Genomic DNA, 23,772 nt, shown 5'->3' with positions numbered 1-23,772 from the left:
GTGTCTTTCTGTGAGAATTTGTGTGTGCGTATGCAACTGTACTTATGTACGTGTGTGTGTGTGTGTGTGTGTGTGTGTGTCATAAAGCTGGATTCATTTTTTTTATGCCCGCTTCACTCGTCGTTTTATGTATGCAAAATTTTTACACTCTCGCTTTTGCAGTTTCTTTTTGTTTTTTTTTTTTTTTTTATTATTTTCCCATTTTTTTTTTGTTTCTCGCTAAATTGTAAGTAAGTGGGCTTAGTATCATTTGGCCGTTTAGTTGTGTGCGTGTGGGTATGTGTGGGTTTGTGTGAGTGACATTTTGCGGCGCAAGGATTTGCATAAAGCCCACCTCAGCCGGCGGCTTAACTCTAACATTTATTCTCGCAGTCATTTGATAAAGATTTTAAATCAGCAATAACCAACAACAAATAAAATCGGTGTGTGTGTGTGTGTGACTTTTGCAGCTAGTGAAAGGCACGCGAAAAAGCTCACTGACTGGCAAAGGTTAAAGTGCAACGCCTAAAAACGAGATGCTACTGGAAAGTTTGTTGAAAACCAAAAAAACTTCTTATTTAAAGACAGTTCAAGCTACTAATGAAAACAAAAGAAGTTTTTTGTGTATAATATAATATTGATAAAAAGAAGTAAAGTTTTCGAAAGAATTCGATTCTCAAAAGTAAATAACTTTATGTTCCATACAGAATTGATTCAAGAGTATATTCAACGAAGCGCAGAAACGAGTTGACCTTGTTAATGTAATATGAGTTTTTCGAAAGCGAGATACGACTAGAAAGTCAGCTAAAAATTATTATTTAAAGACAGTTCTAGCTACTGATGGAAGCAGAAATAAGTTAAAATATAATAAAACAAAGTTCATTTGTGTATAAAATATTGATAAAGCGACGTAAATATTTCAAAAGAATTCTCCAGAGTAACTTACTTAATGGTTAATGGTTTAAGAGTTTGTGGCACAGTAGAAGTATTTTTTCAGGAAATTAAACTAATTCAGACACTTTGTCTTATAATTAATTTATTACATGCACGCCTTGACCTATTTCTAAACAATTTTTCGTATTTATCGAGGTATTTGGGGGTTAAAATAAATGTACATAATAATGTTGGGGAATAGCTTCTGTTTGGGTGTTTGGTTTTGTCAACGCTTGGAATGCATCTCGCCCATCTCTCCGGCTGGGCTGTAACATCAGTCAGAGCCAAAGGTCAAAGCTTGCAACGAACGATGTTTCCAGGCTCTTAATTAATTGAAATGTCAATACAATGTTTGCGTCTAGGCAAAAATTTTAATGAAAGTGGCGTTGGAAATGGAGCGACAGGGCGCCTGCGGTACGTGGAGCAGTGGAGGGGGGGCTGATTTTCCGCGCTATTATTAGCCCCAAAGAGGAAAATCATCTATCATGGCGCGTGTAATAGACCGTGTATGTGTGTGGGTGTGTCTGTGCCTGTGTGTTTCTCTATGTCTATGTTCGTGCTATTTTTAGTGACACACCAAGCGAATCTCGACGTTATATCAAATTTAGCTCACATGAAAATCGAGTCGCCCCCCTCGCCCAAAAAAATAGACTCACAAAATAGATGGCCGTTCGATGCCCATAACAAATTGCCAGCCTGTTACTTTACCTAGATGGCTGTCGGTCGTCGTGTTTGGTGAATAAACTATACTACTAGCCCAAGCAGGCTGGCGATAAAAATTATACACATTTTGCCGGCAAAGAGCAAAAGCAAATAACTCGCGTGATAAGTGCGATAAGCGGGCGCTTGCATGTGGTCAGCTAGTTCTGTATAAAAGGATCTGGTCACGCTCTCCCCAAAATTGCCACAAAGCGTGCCAGAAATGCACACACGCACGCTGGCACACAAAGACACCAATATATATATATATATGTATATCACAAATTCCTGGCGCTCTGCGGCTATTTAATGGCTGTCAAGATAAGCTGCCAGCGTACCGGACTGTAGGCAAAATAAATAATTGCCCAAAATTGTGTGTGTGACAGTGCTTTAGTGTTGGCTAATGCCAATGGTTAGGCCCTACACAGCAATGGGAAAGTGCATTTTGTTGTCTCGAGCATTGTAATAGCTTTCAATGTTGTAATTGTATTAAAGGTTGGCTCCTATAATTATCTTTTTTTGTTTTGTTTTTCTTTTCTACAAAAATACATTTGACGTTTCATTTACATTTCAGTTTATTGAAATGACATAGAAAACATATCGAATAAATTGCCTGGTATTTCTGACAGCCTGATTGCTTTTAATTGATTTACAAATATGATAACCAATGGGGAAGTAAAAAGCGCAGTATTAACCTATAATCTGTTGTGGTATTTATGTCATAGGGCTTTTGTCAAAACCGTCAACAATTTACAAGTATTTTTCTATGGATTTTTATAGTCAATTGAGAGTTGAAATTATTTTTTTAAAGTATATATAATATGCATATTTATAAATACGCACAGAAGCCTTACAAGTCCCGGCACGAGTCGTAAACCTCATTTATCCATTAACAAATTTTATTTACTTAGTTAATAATATTTTTGTGCATGCTCCCTCTCATCTTTCACCTTGTTCACCAATAAAAGTAAATGCCTTAATTGAAGAATTTTTTATTTAAGCTGCTGGCTTTAATGTTGCAAAGGTTTCCCTCAAAAATTCGTTATTGAAAATGCCATAGGCCGATTTGTTGCAAGCCAAATTAACATTCATGTAAGCAACAAAGAAAAAATATATTAAATACATGGTATATAAATAAAAATATATATTTTTTAAAAAAATGAGAGCTCTAAGAGCTACAAATAGCACGAAAATTGTTTGAAAGTCAACTTTCTGTAGTGCATGCAATAAATATACGTATATGTGCACGTATTACTCCATTCTGTGTTCACAGAATCAGTTCTGATTCTCACCCTGAACGGATTGTGAAATGCGTAAAATGTACCTAAAGATTTTGTGCGAAAGTTTGTTGCAGGCTGAAGCAGTCAATATAGAGTTGTCCCACTATCTATCCGTCTGCATGTTTTCTTTGTATGGAAGCGCCTCATTGACCATAGTTTGGAGCTAATCCGAGGAAGAGGCAACAGATTTGGGATATATGATTATTTTGAGTACATACAGATACAGAATATTTCACGCATCGTGTGCATATTTTTGGTTGTCATATTCACATAAAGAGGAGATGTAACGCGTAGGTTAAATAGCATTGGTTCACTCAGAAAGTGGCCAGAGTGGGCGGAATGAAAAAGTTGTCCATGTCGGTTGAAAGTCAGATATATATTTGCCGTGGTGAAATTATCAAGGAACTGTCGTAGATTGCGTCTAAAACGCATTCAATAACTAATTGTCGCATGATCTGCTCATACCAAGTATTGTGAACTGAGTGTACCATCATATGTTACTTTATCATTAATCAGACATATATCTCTATATATAAAACTGTTTGTCATGACTGACTGACTGGCTGACTGATTGGTTATCAGCTTATGGTTACCGTCTGTAATGAAAGTGCACGTTCAGACGGGGTTTCGGTAAATTCCACCCGCAAGTATGCAAAAATTGCGAAATTGCGTTTGTATGAAATTTTTTTGTTTACCATCTGATCGGCCTCAACTCCTTTTCAAAGATATTTGCTCAAATTCATTTGAGGGGTGTTTCGCACTTTTTGGAAAATCTTGGTGGAAATGGGTGTCAAAGATTTGGTGGGTGACGTTGCGCACTTAAATTCTTTTCCATGGATCCATAAGAACAATTTTATTTTTACATTTTTGCAGAATCAAAGCATTCGCGGTAAAAAGAGCAATTCAAAGATTTTTTGAACGGTTTTAATTTTTTCCGTTTTGCTTTCAAAATTATTTTCAAAGCTCTACATAAAAGCTTAATGAATACATGTTTCAACGATTCGAAAAAATTCCCCCGCAGAAGTGGTAAATTGGCGGAAAACGTTTGTATGAAAGTTGTTTGTTTCCCGTGCGATCAGTTGCAAAATCAATTTCAAAGCTTTTTGAGAACATTTATTTTATACGTGCCACGTGCAGGGGCGGACTATACCAGCTAGTCATACAATAAACATATTAAAGCCATATTACATTTATGCTCTGAAAATGGGTTCAAGATATCTGCTTGTCGTGCACTTCCGACGCGCGCGCTCTTGTTAAGTAATTTGCTTATTATTTATTTATTTTATTTAAGCCTTTTCGCTTATTTATTTTGCTGTTTATTTTACTTGATATTGACTTGCATATTTGCCCAGTTGGCTGCGACCAGGCCATTCCATTTGTGTAATTAATAACGTGGCCGGGTAAAGTTTTGATGCCGTTTGCCCTGGCCCACACACACCCACCCCCGTTCCTGTTTGTGTCGTTTGTTTTTGCCGTGTCAACCTGTGCGACCCGCTTAAATGATTAATGAAGCTAAAAACGGCAACTTTTTGTTGTTGTCGTTATTCTCTTTTTGCCCATTTTGCGAGCTTTGAAGTAAAGTTTACTTTTGAGCCAACGCACCTGCCAGTCAAGCAGTCGTCGTCAGTCCGTCAGTTTCTTTGTCCATCAGTCAGTCAGTCAGTCAGTCAGACGATTATTCATTAATCAAGGCCAAATACAATAAAGCTGATATCAATTTCCTATGCCAATTAATTAGCAGAAGTGCAGAGCCACAAGTCTGCGCAAACTGTAGTCGCAGCTGTGTGGCAAGTGACTGGGGCAAGCCACGAAAGTTGCAACAATTTCAATTTGCAGCAGCTCTTGAAAGTTGGCCAGTAAACAAAGTGGTAAAGCGTATTGGGTGACGGTACACGTAGCCACATTGAAGCAAAGCGACTGCAATAAGCAGCTGCCACTGGGCCATAAAACAAATGGGCGCGGGAGCGAGCGCTCGCTCGCTACACACGAATGCCACAAGAGGCACGGCTGTGGCAACGTGGTCGTTGCCGCAATTTGACCAGCGCTGAGTGCAGCTGCAATAGTGTCAATTGACAATGAAACCGAAATGCGATGCGACCTCTGAGCAGACAACCCCTCTTGCAGCCAAGTCAGCCAGTCAGCCAGCCAGCCAGCCAGCCAGCAAGCGAGTCAGCCAACAGTTGAGCCCGGTACAGCCGGAACAGCCATAAAATCGCATACATTGAGTGAGTTGGCTCCACGTTAACGATTTGCCCATTTGCTTGAGCACTTTGCTGCGCCACCTTTTCGGGGCTGGGTGCTTGGTCGGGACTGGAGGAGACCAGGGGTGGGGCGTATGAGCAATGCCAGCCATTTGGCTAGCTATTTCAACTTTGTTGAGCTAAGTTGGCCCGGCGAATGCTTGGCTCCGGCTTCGCATATTTGGGCATTGCCACAGCTCCCGCTGGAGCGTTCAATCTTCAACTTCAGCTAGCTGCCAGGGCAACTTAATTGAAATGCTGCATTTGTTTTCGACAACTTTTGTTGGACAACAACAACGGCAACAATCGTGTTGGCCAACTGAAGTGCTCAACTTGGCTTTAGTTGTACTTAAAGTTGTTTTATATAATTCGTAGCAGCCATTGAGTTGATTGTGCTAACAAAAACTTGCAGATGATTAATAAAATATTCGACATGAATTAATTAACAATTCGTAGTAAATTGTTTTATAAATGCTAAAAGCATTAATATAATAAACAAATATAAATCTCTTTGAATTATTCAAATAGCTTAAACAAAATAATATAATAAAAAATAATAAAAATAAATTCATATTTAACACAAATAATTAATTATAGTTTTATGCTTGCAATAAACAAATTAAATTTACAATATAAATTAATTTTTTTATATAAACAACATGTGATTATTATTATTATTTATTACACTGATAAAATATATATAATAAACAAATGTTTAATACTTATGTATAAAATAGCAATGATTATTGTTAAAGCGAACTGAATTTTGAAATAGTTATAAATATCAACAAACGTATTTTCGCCTGCCTTTAGAAAATTACATGCATATGAAGGTTATTCTTTCTCTTTAAATTAATTTTAAAATTGCAAACAATTTATTTCATGCCGTATGAAAATACAATTTTAGTTATTGCTTTAAAGCACTTGTAAAATCCATTGAATTCAACAAATGTAAGTGCTAAAAATAGGTGTGAAAATATTTGCGATAATAATTTGGCAATTGCATATAAATGTAATTAAATGAGCCCAGATCTTCCGCTCTATCCCTTACCGTCTCTTTCTCTCTCTCTCTCTCTCTCTCTCTCTCTCTCTTTCTCCCCTACCCCTTTTGCTCTATCAGTCGGTGTCTCGCTTTATCTGTGTTTTAAATTTGATACAACATAAACAACACGGTGCCAACTGTATTCAAAGTTTGCTCACGTCCAAAGTCCACATACTGCTGGCCCCTTACCTTAATCCCAATCCAGCCCCACGGCTGCTTGCTCCACCCACTGCTCTCCCTGGGGCACTTCCTTTCCGAGTTTTGGCTTTGTTCGCCTGTCCGTAGCCAGAAAATGACAAAAGCCATGTCAACAGCATCTGCAAGGGTTGGCATTTCAGTCGAGTGTGGGCGTTGGGTGGCTAAGACAATGCTTCGCCCGTAACAACTACCAGTTTATCCCTTTGTATAATGTGTGTCTGTGTATTTTTGTGTGTCTCCATATCCTTGTTGCTTATGGCCAAAGTCTTGGCTTAAACTCCTCTGCTGGGCACTGGGCAATTTCTGGTTACGTTTCAAGCAGCAAACAATAGACCGATAATTTATTCATATTTGGCTACAAAAGTGCCACACTCATGTGTATGCGTCTTGTCTGAATTTTTAAATAACTATAAATTTCTAAATTTACACAGGAGACCTTACACACACACATGCACACACATTGCACTGGCGATAAGCCACAAAAATCTGCTCGGACCAAACAATGGAAAATTTTAATGAATATTTTTTTGGGTTCGTTGCTTTTGTGTCCAGAGAGTGTTGTTAATTGCCACATAAATTTGCTGGACACACGTTCACCAGCACACAACTAGTGAAAAAGGTCAAATATAGAGGCAAATATAAGCACATATATATATATTTATTTATATTTATATTTCTTATATAAAATGCTCTTCACAAATTTTGCTTTATACTTATATATATATAATGCATAATGAATGCAATCAAAATTTTTCGCACACGTTGTTGTAGCCACTTTTAAAGGTCATCTTTAATGTATATGAATATTTAACAGCACATGTGCAAATTTTCTGACATGCACGAGCTACTTTGTCTAATAGAGTCAAATATAAAGACACAAATATAAAAATTGTAGTATAAATATTATATTTAAATTAAAATACAAAAATTCGCAGACCAAGACTCTTTCTTAAAACCTAATAATGTAACACAAAATATATAAAATATATATACATATATGCAATGTTTATTATTATTATTTGAAAATGAGTATAAACAAAAGTTCTGCAGTCTATCGTATAAATGACTTATACAATTTGCGGATAAATAAAAATTCTAAGATTTTTCAAACAGGTTTTTGTGTTTCAAAGAGACTTCCAACAGCTCAAGAAGGTTTTTTAAATTATAGTCATGAATTTTTCACTCTTACAGAAGAACGAGCTCAACAAATATGATTCTTTATCTTTACATAACATAACTCAGAAATATCTGAATGAAAAGCTTACCTTTATATTTTCTACTAAAAATAATTTCTTAAACTTCATAAGTTGTCTAATTTAATTGATTGGCGACAAATTGACTTATTCATTGCTTATACCCAGCGCTGGCATTCGATAGGTATTCAATGTGTGTTATACATAAATATCATTAAATCGAGTGTGTTTGCCTGGGGGTGGTGGCGGCGGACGCGCTTCAAATTGCATAACGCATACGCCGCGTACACCACACACGAATCTGCCGACGGCGTTGTCGATTTCAAACGTTGTTTTTGCTGTTGCTGTTGTTGTTGTCGTCGACTGTGTGGCTTGGGTTTTGGCATTAGTGCCAAGAAATTTTGTGGAGGGACGAGCCAACTAATTGCGGCTGCATAACTTGTTGCGCTACAGCAAACCGCACCTCGAACGTCCCGCCAGGGCGCCTCAATAATGCCAGCGTCTGTGTATGTGTGTGTGTTTGCGGGTATGCGTTGTGTGTGTCAGTATGTGGGTAATGTATACCGCAGACAGACAGTGCGACAGAGCTACAGACAGCGGCTGTCGCCTGTCTAAGAACTACAGCCAACAACGACAACAACAACAACAACAATAGCAGTAACACAAGGCCAGCGGCGCATTGCATTAGCTATAGCAGACTCATACGTGTGCGTGTGGGTGTTTTTGTGTGTACCACGTCCACGCCCACGCCCAAGACACGCCCGAAGGCCATATCGCTTGTTGTCTGTTTACCATAAACAAAGTCAAAGTGTCTTTGGCAGGCAGCTTGACAAGCATTTTTTGTTTGATTTGCCAGCAAATACAGACGACAGCCACGGCTAATGAAATAAATATCAGAGATGCAAGCGACGAGCTTGGCCCCTCGCCGCCATCTCCCCTCCACTACACGGCCTTGAGTCTGATCTAGGCAGCCGCCTTAAATGCAATTTAGTTGAGCGACAGTAAGCTTGAAAGCTGCAAGTCAACTGCCAATCATCCAAGTGCTTAATTAAAACGAGAGAATATTATTTTCTATATAATGTCCTGCAGCGCAAATACTCTATACAAATTTAATGACGGCGGGGCATAAAGACTATCTTGGGCATAAAGAAATATTTTAAAGAGAAATGTTCATTATTATTGTATTACTCGATATTCATCTAAATATCATTTTTGCTTTGTTCACACACAAACACGTCACACCGAGTCTCACTTAGACCCCTGGTAACACAATATTGCAAGTAGATATATAAATATATATGTATAAATAGATATCGCACACGCGGTCGCTAAAAAGTGCCATGTAGCAAGGGTAAGAAAAATACCTTAATTAACAAAATTAGTTGCATAATGCATCCACAGGAGATCGAAAATAAAATACTGCGACAGTATATCCAGCGCTTAGGGCCAAATGAATAAAATTCCAAATAAATATTGCTTCATCATTATTAATTATGCTTTTTAACAATAAAAATATATATCTTAGCATTCATTTAAATTTTTAAAATGCTAGCTTTATAGATTTGATAGTTCCTTTAAAACCATATTTTAAGCCATTTAAAAAAGTAATCCCCAAGAAAATAAGAATACTTCTTTTCTTTATAGCAATATAAATAAAAAACAAATTATTCTCATTAAAGAATTCTAATCAAAATTCTGTCATGGGAGAATTCAATCAAAAACGAGGTTTTAGTATGAAATATTTATTTTATTCTTTTGCCGATTTTCTTGTGTAATCTGTCCATTTCGTTTAATATCACAGGCAACTGGGCCCAACTGGCTTGACCATTAAATAAAAACATATAATTGATACATATAAAAACTTGAAGAGCATGTCACAAATGAAGTGATTCAGTGCTTGGCTCCACTTGCAATGTTGTTAAGCAACAATAACAGCAATAACATGTTGCAGCAGTCAACGAACCGCAAACAGAAAAAAGTAGCAGGAGTAGTGGGGTCGGGAACGGAAGCAGTAGGAGCATCAGGAACTCCAGACCTGCCCGGTTTATGGGCGCTGTCTGGCTAAGAGCTTAATAAAATTATGTGACGATGATTGCCGCTGGAGTATGCCAAAGAGCGTGGGGGAGGGGGTAGGAGGTTCTGGGACAGCTATGCGTAGGCGGGCTAGCTTCAGTTGAAGCCCAATGGTTTGTCCGGTTGCGGATGTGGATCGTTGCCTGCCTGCAAAATGGCCGCCTCGCCAGCTGTTTCCGCTGCTGCTGCTGCTGCTGTTGCTACTGCTTGGCTGGCACTTGAAAAACGCATTAAGACTGCAGTTTTGTGTGCCATTTGTATGTGTATATTATATATATATATATATACATAAACTTATAGCCATACATATGCACTTGTATAGCTGCCCTATATGCACGCCAGAGTGGTTTGTTGATTGCATGTTAAAAGGCTGCCGCTGTTGCTGCCGCTGCCTTTGCTTCGGCTGCTGCTTCGGCTGCATCGTCTGCCATGAGATTTAATTAAAAACTTGTGTGCCATGAAATTACATTTCGACGTGCGTGCCACTGTGTGGGTGTGTGTAAGTGCTTGAGTATGCCAGAAGCAGCTGCAGCACGTGCAGCGCCCAAAGGTAGGCAACGCACAAAGGCAAATGCTTGATTTTTAATATTACAAAAAAAAAAGAAAGGTAGAAAAAAATGGGAAAGTCACCCAAGGGCTGCCAGCAGCCAGCAGTATATGGAAATGGCCGGCTTCCTGTGCACATCATTGCAATTGGCGTTGCGCACACTGGACAGTTATTACGATCTACTTGAGGCTCCACTCCGACAGGGCTAGTGCGCAGGAAATGGTCACGCCATGGAAGAGGGAAATAAAGAAGTGGACAACAAAAAAGGTGCTCAACATACTACAGAATTCTTAAATTATTCCAAAAAAGCTTTTAATAGATATCCAGTGAAATATTCAGAAATCTTTTCGTTTTAAAAAGAAAAAAGAATTATAAAATCAATTCGTTTGCAGTTTGGAAACGTACCAGAATTTATAAAATCTCATTGGAGGGCATGTCCCCATTTTGTTCATATCATAACAAAATACCAAATTGTAAATGAAATTGAAATATTTATGTGGACTCTGCGCTAATCCAATAGCTGACCGCCAATTATGCTCAGCTTGCTGTGCTCGGCTCATGATGTTTTCATGAATGCGCATTATGAATGCAAATCTCGCTTAGGGATGCAATCAAATTGCAACACCTCCCTGTTGTTGTTGATGTTCGTGTTGTTGTCATTTGCTATTCAAAAATCAAGCTAGACGCTGCATGCTGCCCGCCGTTTGCGAATTTCAATTAAGCATTGCACATACGCCGTGTGACACAGCGGCAGCAGTAGCAGCTGCAGCAACAGCTGCCAGGCGCGTGGCTTGCAGTAAAATCCGCTTACAACTTATTCAATTAAACTTCAGGCGAAGCAAACAGCAGCAGACGACAAATTCGAGTCGTAAAAATGCAAAGCAAATGGCGAACAGCGAATGCTATGTAACAGCGCTATTTTTTTGTAGCATAATAAGACAGGACTAGTTGCAAGCATTGGCGAAGTTTAAATGCCTTTACCGAAGTGAAAGGACTTCAGAAAGTCAGCTATGCCGAATTAGAGAGAAGTAAGCTCAGGAAACAAAAGTCTTTTGAAGCTAAACTAAGACTTAGTTAGTTGAGAGAAGTTTAAAAAACAAAAGACCGCTCTTAATGAAACAAATATGCTTGTGACAGCATAATAAAGTTGTCCGATGATAAACTAGTTGGACCTGTGCACAACAAGTTTCAGCATCACTTAAGGTCTTGACACCCCATAAGATATATAAAAATAAAAATAATTTACTTTATTTTATGGTTTCAGTGGCGCATCACAATTTTCGTGACTAAATTATGATACCCGACTGGAGAGCATGCATAAAAATATGCACATAAAGCGCGTATAATAAATCCGAAAAACTGTAAGGGTGTTGGTGTGTGTGTGTTTTTGTGTTTGTGTATGCCGCGGCAACGAGTGGGCAGCACAATAAACTCTGTGAAATGGTGGAATAAAAATGCGGTGAATAAAAATAAGCTGTCAGTTGTCTGCTGTTGTTGCTCATGCTAGGTGAATGGCCAGGTGTGCAGATAGGTTCTAGATTCTAGGGTATACAGAGTATGCAGACTAAGAGATAGTTGTCGAAAATATAAATATATTGTGATATATTAAGGTTATCATTTAATAGTTTAATTCGTTTGCGATAAGGCAATGATAAGATAAGTATTTCCATAGTACATAACATGATTTAGTATACTTGTCTATAAAAAAATTAATCACGAAATGAAGCTTCTGATGAGCTTTGCTAAAAATATTATCATAAAATTAATTGAGTTTCGTTATCTATATTTTTAATTGGGTTCGTCTACAGTATTTAAATTAATGACAAAACCAGATGGTACGGCTTTCAAAAGACCCCTTTCTTTTGTCAAGAGGAAAAATAATAAATATAGCATATATTTTGGCATTTTACAATGTCGTTAAAGTAATGAAAGTTAATGAAATTCGAGTTTCCTGTCCCATGTATTTATTTTCAAGTAACTACAACAACAGATGGCACCACTTGAAATATGCCTGTTCATTCTCGGCCCCAGAAGCGACAAGTGAAAGAGTATTTATGTAGTACATTATTTTTAACGACTCTCGAAGAATTGTTGTTGCCACTACCACTGCTGCTGCTGCTGTTGATAATAATCTGCAAATCAGCTTAAAAGGTACGGCGAAAATATCACAGTTCCCCAAACAACTTGAACTGTACAACTTTAGAAATCAAAAACTTTCTGAATACAGAGAGGCCACCCGAACCCAAGCTCCGCAACTTTCGACCCCTGCTACTTAAGCGTTCATTCTTGTTTTTTGTTTTTTTTTTTTCATTCGGTCTGTTTTTATTCAACACTCATTTTGGCATTTTGTTCGCTATAGTCCGTGGCTTTGGTTTGACTATTTTTATAAACTTATTTTTTATGTTTCGCTGCCCGCAGACGCCACAACAAAGCACAATTTGTAGGCAGCGTGTGTGGGGTAGGGTGGAGCTACTGCTACAAAGCCGGAAACGTGACTTATTTGAAATTTATGTACTTTTTAGCTAGCGACAAAACTAAAAACCTCTCGTATTTTTGTTGATGCAATAAAACGCAAACCCAGGCATTTCTAAAATAGTTAAAGGTTTGAGAAGAGCGCAGAGTAGAAGCCACAAAAAACCCAATACCAACATACAGGCACGTGTCAGCTGTTTTTTGTTTTCTAATTTTTGCTGGCGCTTAATTAGAAAGCATTTTTTTCGTGTTGTTTTCATTTGCCAAATACGTGCTGAGGCCTGTGGCACATGGCGTATGTGCAATATGCAAATGTGCCTGCATTTCACATTCAGAAATTGAAATCAACGAGCTTACAACTAGATAGCTTTTTGTGCCTCGCTTTAGCTGCCACATTGCATAGCTTCCTCTTTCCCTTTGCCTTGCTACTCTTCTCTTAATGTTTCGTTCCGCTGTTCGTTTCGTTTTTTCCAGCACATGTGTCAGAAACACACACCCACATACATAAGCCATTCAGTTGCTGTGCTTGCTGTTTGACATGCATCGATTACATAAATGCGATGCGGCGTTTGGGGCAGCTGTGGCACGGCATAAGTCACGAAGCTTCTGCTAATGATGAGGACCATCATGACTTTTCAATTAACCAAGTGGGGAGAAGGTTTCTCAGTTCAGTTCCCAAGCTCATTTCGTGTGGCGCAATAATGAGAGATGGCGCATGTGTGACAATTATGACAACGACACACAATTAATAAGCAGCGAATAGGAATGAAAGAGAAGGAGGAAAAAAAAAGCATGGCAACGAGTAAATGATAAAAAGAAAAGAAAACCTTGGCGCAAAATATTACTGTATGATGATAAGTAGTTAGATTGTAGAGGAAAATGCAGCATAATTAAGCTGCGGGATTGCCTAAGGAGCTCAGAGAAAATGCGGTAAATCCAATTATCGATACAGAACATGGTCGCGAAAAACAAGTAACTTTAAAGGTAATCGAATGATTAAAGATTTCAGAGAAAAAGCTGTTTGTGTATAGAACCTAATTGAGATTTCCATATCTAAGAAACACAATCAAGAAGATTTCAAAACTGTCCACAAAAGTTGTGCAGCAAAAATGAGGTTATCGAAAAACAAAGTGTAGTCTTGGAGTCTTGTTTTGGATAATCTTATTACAATATATTTAATTTTAATTATTAAATAAATAAAAAATAAAACAAGTAAGAGGTTCTAGTCGGGAGCTCCCGACTATGGGATACCCTGAACCCTCTTCTTCCAACATCAAATGCATATATATATTTTATTTTAGAAGCTATATGTCAAGTATGGTGACTCTAGCTCTTATTATTTACCAAAATTTCCCAAAAAACAGGATATCGATAACGTTTGCTTGAAAACGGAGTAATTTATCGATTATTGCTCGATCTGCGCGGGAACTAGGAGCATCTACATCTAAAATTTCAAGTCTCTAGCTCTCATAGGTTCTGGGATCCTTGAGTTCATACATAGGGACGGACAGACAGACGGACATGGCTAGATCGACTCCGGTATTGGTGCTGATCTAGAATATATATACTTTATGGGGTCGGAGATGCTTCCTTCTGCCTGTTATATACATTTGGATTTTGCACAAATACAATATACCCTTATACCCATTTTTAATGGGTTCAGGGTATAAAAATCAATATAAAATGCCTTTCAGATACTTGCTATAAAAAAACGAGAATTTAATAGTCTTAATAGTAGGCTTTGAAAATTAATTTCTATAAGAGCAATTATATCAAAGCCTTTCAACATTTAGCAAGCGTTAGCTGTAAGTTAAAAATATTATTTCGTGTCTTCAACTCATTATAGTTATATTTGACATGCAGTAGAGAAACATAGCCATGTCAAGGGAAACCCGTCTAATAAAGATCTTTCCGGAAACGGATCTAACAGATATTCATCGCATCGAGCTGAATGCCGTGCGTGAATTGCTGTTGCGCAGCACCTGGGAAAAGGAGGCGGAAGCAAAGCTGAATCGCAAGAGGCAAACCCTAATCGCTGCCATGGATCATCTGCTCCCATGGGAGAAGGAAAATGCCGCCGAGCCAAATAGCAAGAAGCCAGCAGTTCTAACGTCCTGGGATCATTTGCTTCCCAGAGATGAGAAAACGGACTAAATGGAAATTACAATCGGAGGAGCGAGAGTGAGAGGAAGAGAGAGAGAGAGCAACAAGCCGTGTCTAAATGGTTGACCAGAAATAACAACAACAGCGCCCATTCCGAGTGCATTATAATATTATAGAGAGCCGCGGCGCATCAACTGAAATGCCCAACTAAGCGTCTAATGCAAACAGAGTGCCAACATTTGACTCTTGATGAATGTGCAGCCAATAAATCCATTTATGTTAAGCACTTGCTTATTATTATAATCCGCAGTGCTGCACACGACACACACAAGCGCCCATACATACACACACAGTCAACACATCAACACATCAACATTTAACCCTAATTTGCATTTATGTGCACATGAAAGCTGTTTGGTTTATGGTGGGGCCCTGAACCCGAACCCGAACCCGAGCCACGGCCCAGGCTCGGCGATTACCTGGCGAGCTCTTTTGTGTCTTTAGCTCTGCATAAAAGCAATAAAAGCAATTCGCAAAAAAGTAGTTACACAGACACACGCACACACATACGTGCACTCAGCTACTTATAAACTCACCTTAATTAAACGTGATTAAGTAGATTTCCCCGTTTTTCTGCTCAACGAACTGTTTAGTTGTCGATGTGTTTGTGTGTTGTTGTTTTATTTTCCTTTCTTTTTTGTGTGTATATATTTTGTGTGTGTGCGCGTGTGTCTGGCCTGTGCTTATTAGTGTACATATATTATGCACTAATACGATGGCCGGCATAACACATTTGATCAACTAGTTGGCAACACGTTAAATAACTATCATGTGAAGTATTCGATATATTCAATTGAAAAGTGGAAAAATCGCAATATCGGTGTAGTAAAATTATTATTCTTACTGACAGATAATTACAATTATCAGAATATTTCTGAACTCGTGCCCTAAAGTGCCTCAGATAGTTTACTGGAATTATATTTATTTTTTTTTTTGACGCTCAAATTTAGATGATTTATCTGGTATTCGAATACATTAAATTAATATGACCCCGTACAAGTACAATATACAATAAGTACAATAAACTACAACTTTTTTCTTGAGAACCTGCGTATTTTTACCGTCAAGATCTCTTTTTCCCTCATCCTTACCCCAACTCGTCTAATATAAGTAAAATGTTTCGAGACGCGTCTTACAGGATTTTAAAAAAGAAAGATACAACCACATTGTCTAAAATGCCAAAGAAACAGTTTATGGTCACACTTGATTTAAAATGCTATACAAAAAGTTAAAGTTCATAATTTCTCAAAAATGCAATTGAATCAGTTTATGGTCACACTTTGTGTCCAATTTAAAATGCTATAGATATACTTATGGTTACATCTTGTCGAAACTGCTATAGACACAGTAAATATTCAGATTGACAATAATCGAAGATTTCGTATTTTCCTAGGTGGTCAACTTTGCTTAAGTATTTTCTTACAAATTTAAAAAAAATTTAATACAAATGTTCGTTATTTTAATAAGACAAACTAAATAAATTAGCATGTATTCAAAAAACGAATCACGCTCTGTTAGGTTAAGATTCTATCCTTCTATGGTATTTAGTTTTTTGCCCCTATTTAAAAAGTGTATATAGAATTTATTTAATTTAATTTAAGGTTGGGCGCTTTACGGGACTGACATACATATTATGTATTATTAGGAATATTATTTTTGATTTTAGTGTTATGATTAACATTACAATTTTTTTGAATATAATATAATTATTATTTTTATTATTACTAATAAAATTATTATTAGAGTTTTTTATAATTATGAATTTGTGCAAACTACAATTCTAACATATATGTATATATTAACATTGTCTATTTTAGCCCACGGCTCGGATATTAAACCAAGCACGGCACTCGCCCGAGGCTCCAAAAATATTTTTACAAAGTTCGCACATTAATAATTAAAGGTTTGTTTTTCTAATTATTTTTTTATTTTACTAGAGTTAGGTGTTATTTATCAATGATATACTTGAACAGAAGTGAAACTAATTCAAAATCCCACATAATGTGTAAGTCTATTTCTGATGCGGTCGGCGGTTTTACTGGAGGGAATGTATTTGTTTGTTGTTGAAAGCGCACGTTGTTGTAATTTAGTTTCATTTGTGCATGAAAATGAATTTGTATTATTGTTTGCATTAATTTGCCTTATTAATTACATTTATGCCCATTGCCGACTGCGACTATTATTTCTTTTTCTCTTTTTTTCGTGCTCCGCCTGTGGCACGCCTCGCTCCCTGGGGGTAATTTGAGCATTGGCTGTGCGGGCAATCAAATAAATAAAGAGGCTGCTGCCTCTGTCGCTGCCTCTGCCTCTGCCGCTGCTTCTGTCGCTGTGACCGTCGGCGCTGGCGCTGGAAACTTGAAGTTTGTTTAATATGCGAAAAACGTTGCAGAACTTTTCCAGCTACTTGTCGTTGGCGGCGACGCCAACAAAATTTGTTGTTGTTGTTGTTGTTGCTGTTGCTGTTGTGATTGTCTATGGCAACTTGCCTTTATTATTTGTTGCTGCTCGCCTGTATATTTCTATAATTGCCTTTTGCTTTTGTCTGCAAGCAGCACCAAGTATCTGTATATTTGTATCTGTATCTGCAGCTGGCTTAAGTATCTCAACATTAATAGCGGAGAGTTTTTATAAAATTGTAGATTGTTGCCACCCAATTCACTTCACTTGTTGTTTTCCTTTATTTTTCACCAGAGACAAAGTTCAGTGGCTCCTCTTTCATTTGGCTTTCATCCTGCCAAATGCAATTGATGCCATTTGTCGATTTCCCTTGCATTTTAAATTGAATTCAAAAGCCACGCTACGTGGCGTATGAGCAATATAATTATGTGCTCATTTAAAATTGAATCAAAAGCTGCCAGTATTTCGAACTGCCACAGTAACGTTGAAGTGGTTTCTGCGGCTTGTATTTCTTGAAAAAAACGTCCGCTCAATAATCAATGATAATTTTTAATGCAAGCTCTATTGTATTTTTTATTAAGTGTCAATTTAAAGCATTGTTCAGTTGGCTCTAATATTGATCAAATAAACTTTACAATTAAATATTAAGGTTTAATAATACATTTTAATATACCAGATTGTTTTATGATAGTTATACCAAATAAGCGATACATAAAATTATGAAGTCTTCAATGTAGACAGTTGTTTCCATTTTGTATACAATATGCATTGTAATTTTGTCTCGAAACATATAGAAGGAGACATCTCCGACCCCATAACGTGTATATGTTCTTGATCAATGTTTGTATAAAGCTATCGTCATGAATCTTTGCATTCGTCTCTCTGGATCGAACCACGAACGATCGGGCGAAAAGTAGTTTCTTGTATGAAAAACTTTTTAGTTTATTAAGATATCTTGATCAAACTCGTCATGTATTAGTTGTACTATTCTTCTTACAAAAATGCAATATCCTTTCAACATGGAATCACTATATCATATAGATCCCGTAGGAACGATCGGTCAAAAATAAAGATGGTTTTTGTTTATTGTTTAACGCGAATACCGATGCAACGAAACGAAATGCAAAGTAAATATGAAAAAAAAAGAAAACGATACAAGCTTCGAGTATGTGGAAAACTACACTTACAAATAAATCTGACTATCTACTTACTTAATAGTTTAGAATAAAAGACTTTATACCACATAGAGACGCAGAAGAGTCGATTTCACCAGTAATTAATTTATGAATAAATATTATACCCAGCATGGTTCTACGATTAATCTAAGAAGGAAGGTTAATCATCAGAAGTCTGCTGGAGTATGGCGGCAACCGCACACGAGGAGCCAAATTAAATCTATGAAGGGCAAACAGCAAACGGATTCAATTCTGTCATGATAAATAGCATATTGTAGTGACCAGACACATGAGGCATACTAAAAAACAGGTCGTACCAAAGGTATGAGAATAAAGTGGTTTTGTCGTGTACAGATCGTCAAACTCCTGAAACCATCGCTTGATGAAATCCATAACTATTTTGTCCTTATTGGCCATGGTCTTAACATGAGAGTCAAATTTAAATTTATGATCAAGGATGACACCTCTGCAAAAAATAAAGATCGGCGATGCGTTGATCAGTCTTCGCGGTCTCATCTGCAAACCTAACCGAAGAAAGCAAAACATATGTCTTTCGTTTAAAATTGACAATGTTGAAAAATTGCTTAGGGAAAAATTGAAAGCGACAACGCCGAAGGTAATAATAATGAAAACCATATTTTTTTAGATATCTTGAACAAACTCGGCATTTATAAGTTTTACTATGTTTCCTTCATTTATGCATAATCCTATTTACATCGTACTACTTATCATATCATATAGCTGCCATAGGAACGATCGGTGGAAGATTAAGTTGTATGAAACTGTTTTGGATTTCAAGATATCTAAACCATACTCGGTATTAACTATGTTCCCTTTGCTTCTTAGATACGGGCTAACATTATAAGCATTATAAAAAACCTGTGTCCGCATGGGATTTAAACCGAAGACCACATTTCCGTTTTTATACCCTGAACCCATTGAAAATGGGTAAAAATGTATTTTTGTGCAAAATGTATGTGACAGGCAGAAGGAAGCATCTCCGACTCCATAAAGTATATATATTCTTGATCAGCATCAACAGCCGTGTCGATCTAGCCATGTCCGTCTGTCCGTATGTATATACGCTAGCATCTTAGAAACTAGAGCTGTAGATCAACTTTGTTTCCCATAATCGATAACTTACTCCGTTTCCAAACAATCGATAAAAATCGATATCGAAATCCAGTTTTTTTAAACAAATTAGGTAAATAATAAGAGCTATTGCCAGCAAAAGTTATATGTTTACTCTAGAATAGTATATATATATATCAAGTATCTTTATTTTATACATATCGCCACCTCCCCGCTACCACCCCAGAGCTATAAATCAAGTTAATAACCCAACATGTATTGTCAACCAATTTAAGCCACAATTTTAATAAAATCAACTTTTTGAGAACACACAAATATTCTATGGAACAAAAAGGTATACTGCAGCAATTGCATTAAAATCGGTTTTTGTTATATTTTTCGGTATTGCGCACGACGCACTTTCGAAGAATTTCTGTGTACATGTACACACATACATTTATGTGCGATTACTTCGAATTCGATTGTATTGTTTTTTGTGCTGCTATTTTAGTTCGTTGTTTTCTCAATGATTCTGAATTATAGGTGTGGCTGTTGAGTAGAGTCATTGGCAAGTGGTACGGTGTGTCGCGACTCCGACCCGACCGAGGAACTAATTTTTTATTTTTTTTTTTTGGCTGGTGTGGCTGTTGAGTAGAGACGGCCGCAAGTAATGCGGTTAGTTGCGAGTTCAAACCCTGTGAAGGAAATTTTTTTTTAAATTTATCTTTGTTGTTACAAACGAGATTGTAGCGCGGGTTCAGGGTATCCCCAAGGGAATTTTCAATTAGAACCTCTTACCTCTATACGCATCTCAGGCACAGGAAATATTCCGACACTGAATCAGTTTTGTATAATTTTTGAGAAAGTAAATTTTCAAAATACGGAAGTTTTTTAAAGTTTGAGTGCTTATACACTTTTAAAAGTTTGTAATATGATTACATTGTCAAATATTTGGTATTTATGTTTATTTATGTATTTATGTTTATTTTATGACATAGCATCTATTCAATAGTTTTTCTCCCTTTTCAACAACTATTTAGCAGTAAAAACAGTTCTCAACTTTTATTTAGAGCGAATTTGGAAGTTCCTATACAATATATGTACCTAAATCTAAATAGAATATTTTTTGGCCAGGGCTTAGAACCATTTCGTTTAGAACGTGTTTAATATTTTTAAAGCAAGCGCCGCTTGCAAAGTCAGCTATAAAATATGGCCCGCAAGTGGCATTTCAGTTCGCTATGGACTTCTTGTGCAACTCTGAAGCTGGAACTGATGTTGGGGTGGAGACGTGGCAGATTGGAGCAAAGTAGCAAGTATAAAAAACTTAAATATCAACTTGCTAAAGCTAAAACACTTCACAATCAACTTGTGCATAAAAGTCGCAACGGTGGAATAAAATAAAAAAGAAAAAAGCAAACACACAAAAGCCCGCGCACGTCAACCTCAAGCAGCGCACTAGGCCACGTTGATTTACACACACACACACACGCACACACAGAGAGTGAGTCACATACACGCTGAGCGCAATAACAACAATAAAATAAAAAATGAAAGAAAGAAAGAAATGACGAGAATAACAACAAGCAAACAACGAAAAAAGACTTCCGTGTTGATTGTTTTGTTTTGCTTGTGCGAACGGAGACGACGTCAACGTCAACGAAAAGCGCCATAAAAGCGGCTACGTCTGCGAAAATCACTTTAAAAACAAGTGAAAGGCGAGCTGAGTGGAGAAAAAGACACACATACTCGCACACACAAGCACACAGAAGGAGCAGGCACAAGGCTCAAACCTGTCCATCAACAAAACTATTGCAACAATAAACAAGAACAATTTGACAATTGAAGAGCTGCCCCAAGACAGCAAAAAAATAAAATCGGGGAGAGAACTGAGCACAGCTGACAAGTAGCCTCAACTGCATGAGGCGGGGAGCGGGGGTATAGCGGCGGTCGAGGCTTGCCTAGGCACTTGAGCACAGTTTCCGGTCATTTACACGTACACATGCCGCACATGGCATGCCAATCTCTGTGTCTTTGTGTGTGTGCCTGTGTCTTGCTGACACACTATCCTACATTTTTATTTGCTTTGCCCATCAAGCAGACGCCCATTGCTCTAATTGTGCCTTTGGCTTTTTCATGCTGTTATCGTTATCTCAAATAGCCCCGCAAGGTCAGCTGTTCAACAAATTCAATTTCAATTCACGTAATTGTTTAGTTTTGTTTGCACATTGTATCAATTTTCGCTCAAAAATTGGCCAACACAATTAGCGCACACACACATACACACACTGGGACAATAGACGGCGACATCAGCTAAGAAATTGCTGAGCCAGCAGCAGCAGCATCAGTAGCATAAAAGTATGCTACGAAAAATTACAAAAGGCAACTGAACCAAAAACTTGGCCCAACTTGGATGCCAATTGCTTTGCACAGACTCCACATGCAGCAGCTGAGAGAGTGAAAGAGTGAGAGAGAGAGAGAACGAGAGAGAGAGAGAGAGAGAGTAGATAAGAAAGAGTTGGCATTAAACAAGAGAGCGTTGTGCTCTTTGCGCAGCTGCTGCTTGTTGTTGCTGTTTCTGCTGCTGCTTTCGCTGTCGCTGTCGCTGTCTCCTGCAGGATCAGGGTGTGGTGAGTATGCTGCTGGCATTTGTCTATGCTCTGGCTGTAAAATTAATGCTGCGCCCTACCTGCTGCTGGCGTCGCTGCCGGCTTCTCTGCTGCCGTTGATGGTGCTGCTGTCGAACGAATTTTCCTGCTGCTGCGCTGCGCGAACTCCACTGAACTTATTTGCTTTCTTTCTTTTTGCTGATATGTGACACGCTGCGCTCTCTCTCGCACACACTCACGCAAACACACGCACGCATGCACACACACACACACGCACACACGTTAGCACACTCACACGCGCGCGAGACTCTTGACGTGCTTTTATTGTTGTTGCTGTTGTTGTTGTTGTTGCTGTTGTTGTTGTTGTTGTTGTTGTTTCTGTTGCTACTTCTTAGTTGTTAGTTAACTGCTGTTGTTTGTATTTCACATTTTAACATTTACACTGGCGCACACTGTTGTTGTATTTGCTTGCATAGCTGTTGTTGCAGTTGTTGTTATTGTTGTTGTTGTTCTTTGTGTGCGTTTAGCAGGCAACTTAGAAATTGTTCTGTTGTTGGCTTTCTCGTAACGTTGCTGTTGCACGCTGCCGTTACACAAACCGTACACGTCAACTGTCTGCACCTGACTAACTGAGCAGAGTCGGAGACCAACGAGTCCAACGCGTCCACAGTCGCTGCTGCTGCTGCGGCAGAGGAACATAGCGTGATAGAGAGTGAGAGAGTACGACCTCGCGAGCGCGAGCAAAATCGATGCCAGCGCCGACGCCGTCGGCCTGTGGATGCTGCAAAGCGACTGCAACAACAACAACAGCAGCAGTAGTGTCAGCGACAACATCTTCGTGTGCTCTTTGCATATTTTTTGTTGCTGTTCTAATACACGCCTCTGTCGCTGCGGCAGCCGCTGCTAGCGTCGCTGCTTTTGTTTTGATTTATTTTTGTGGTAGGTTCTGCCGAGATTGCCAAAGAGCAAAAGCTAAGAGCAACCAGCATCAGCGGTAGCAGCGACTAGGAGCAGCCGCGGCTGTAGCAGCCACAGCCTCGAAAATTTCGCATAACTACGGCTATTTTGAGAATTGCCTTTCATTTGCAATTCATAGCCAACGGCGCTGACCCAGAAACTCCCCAAGGAACACACACACTGGGAGACAGACAGTCCCTGCTAACTCATGTTGACAACTATAAATAAAACCAGCCCCAGTCGCAATTTACATTACTTGTAGCTTCGTTTTCTGCTTCTTCTGCCTGTTCAATCGAAATCAAAAAATATGCGAAATAAAATACGCTGCATATATAATTTTCAAGGGCCAAACAAAAGACCAGCCCGTAAATAAATATCATAAAAAAAATATATGAAAATAAATAAATAAGTCGGGCACATTTATAAATATTTGGTCAGCTACAGTTACTGTGCAGCGCGAAGCTCGAGCTTAACAAAAGGGCTGAGCTGGGTTAGTGTATGAAGGAAGTTGTTAGGGGGAAGGGGGTATACGATAGGGGGAAGGACAAGGGAGGGCGCTGGCCGCCTCTCGTATTGGGAGTTGTTGCTGTGTTTTTTCTTTTAAGCGGCGGCTGCTCTTTATGCAAACTTTGCCCCCTGTTGTTGCTGCTGCTACTCGGCCTGTGTTTGCCTGTGCTTTCAGTGTGTTTGTGTGCGTAAGCGGCTCATGAATATGTAAATTGTTATTATTGCATATTGTTCAGCGCC

The 23,772-nt window shown here is 38.3% G+C and overlaps 1 protein-coding gene across 13 annotated transcripts in view; it reads right to left on the bottom strand.

Annotated features, from left to right (window-relative positions):
• Positions 1 to 22,692, bottom strand: part of GluClalpha (glycine receptor alpha 1) — a 57,632-nt gene extending 34,940 nt beyond the window's left edge. For all 13 annotated transcript variants that reach the window (XM_015170669.3, XM_032433542.2, XM_015170670.3 and 10 more), the window contains exon 1: positions 22,149 to 22,692. The gene's annotated coding sequence lies outside the window, so the exon portion shown is untranslated. The remainder of the gene's footprint in view (positions 1 to 22,148) is intronic.
• Positions 22,693 to 23,772: the final 1,080 nt, after the last annotated feature.

Source organism: Drosophila virilis, chromosome 2 (genome assembly GCF_030788295.1).
Source record: "Drosophila virilis strain 15010-1051.87 chromosome 2, Dvir_AGI_RSII-ME, whole genome shotgun sequence".
Classification (NCBI taxonomy): domain Eukaryota; kingdom Metazoa; phylum Arthropoda; class Insecta; order Diptera; family Drosophilidae; genus Drosophila; species Drosophila virilis.
Note: the sequence above shows the minus strand (reverse complement) of the source record. Positions and strands in the feature narration are given on the sequence as shown.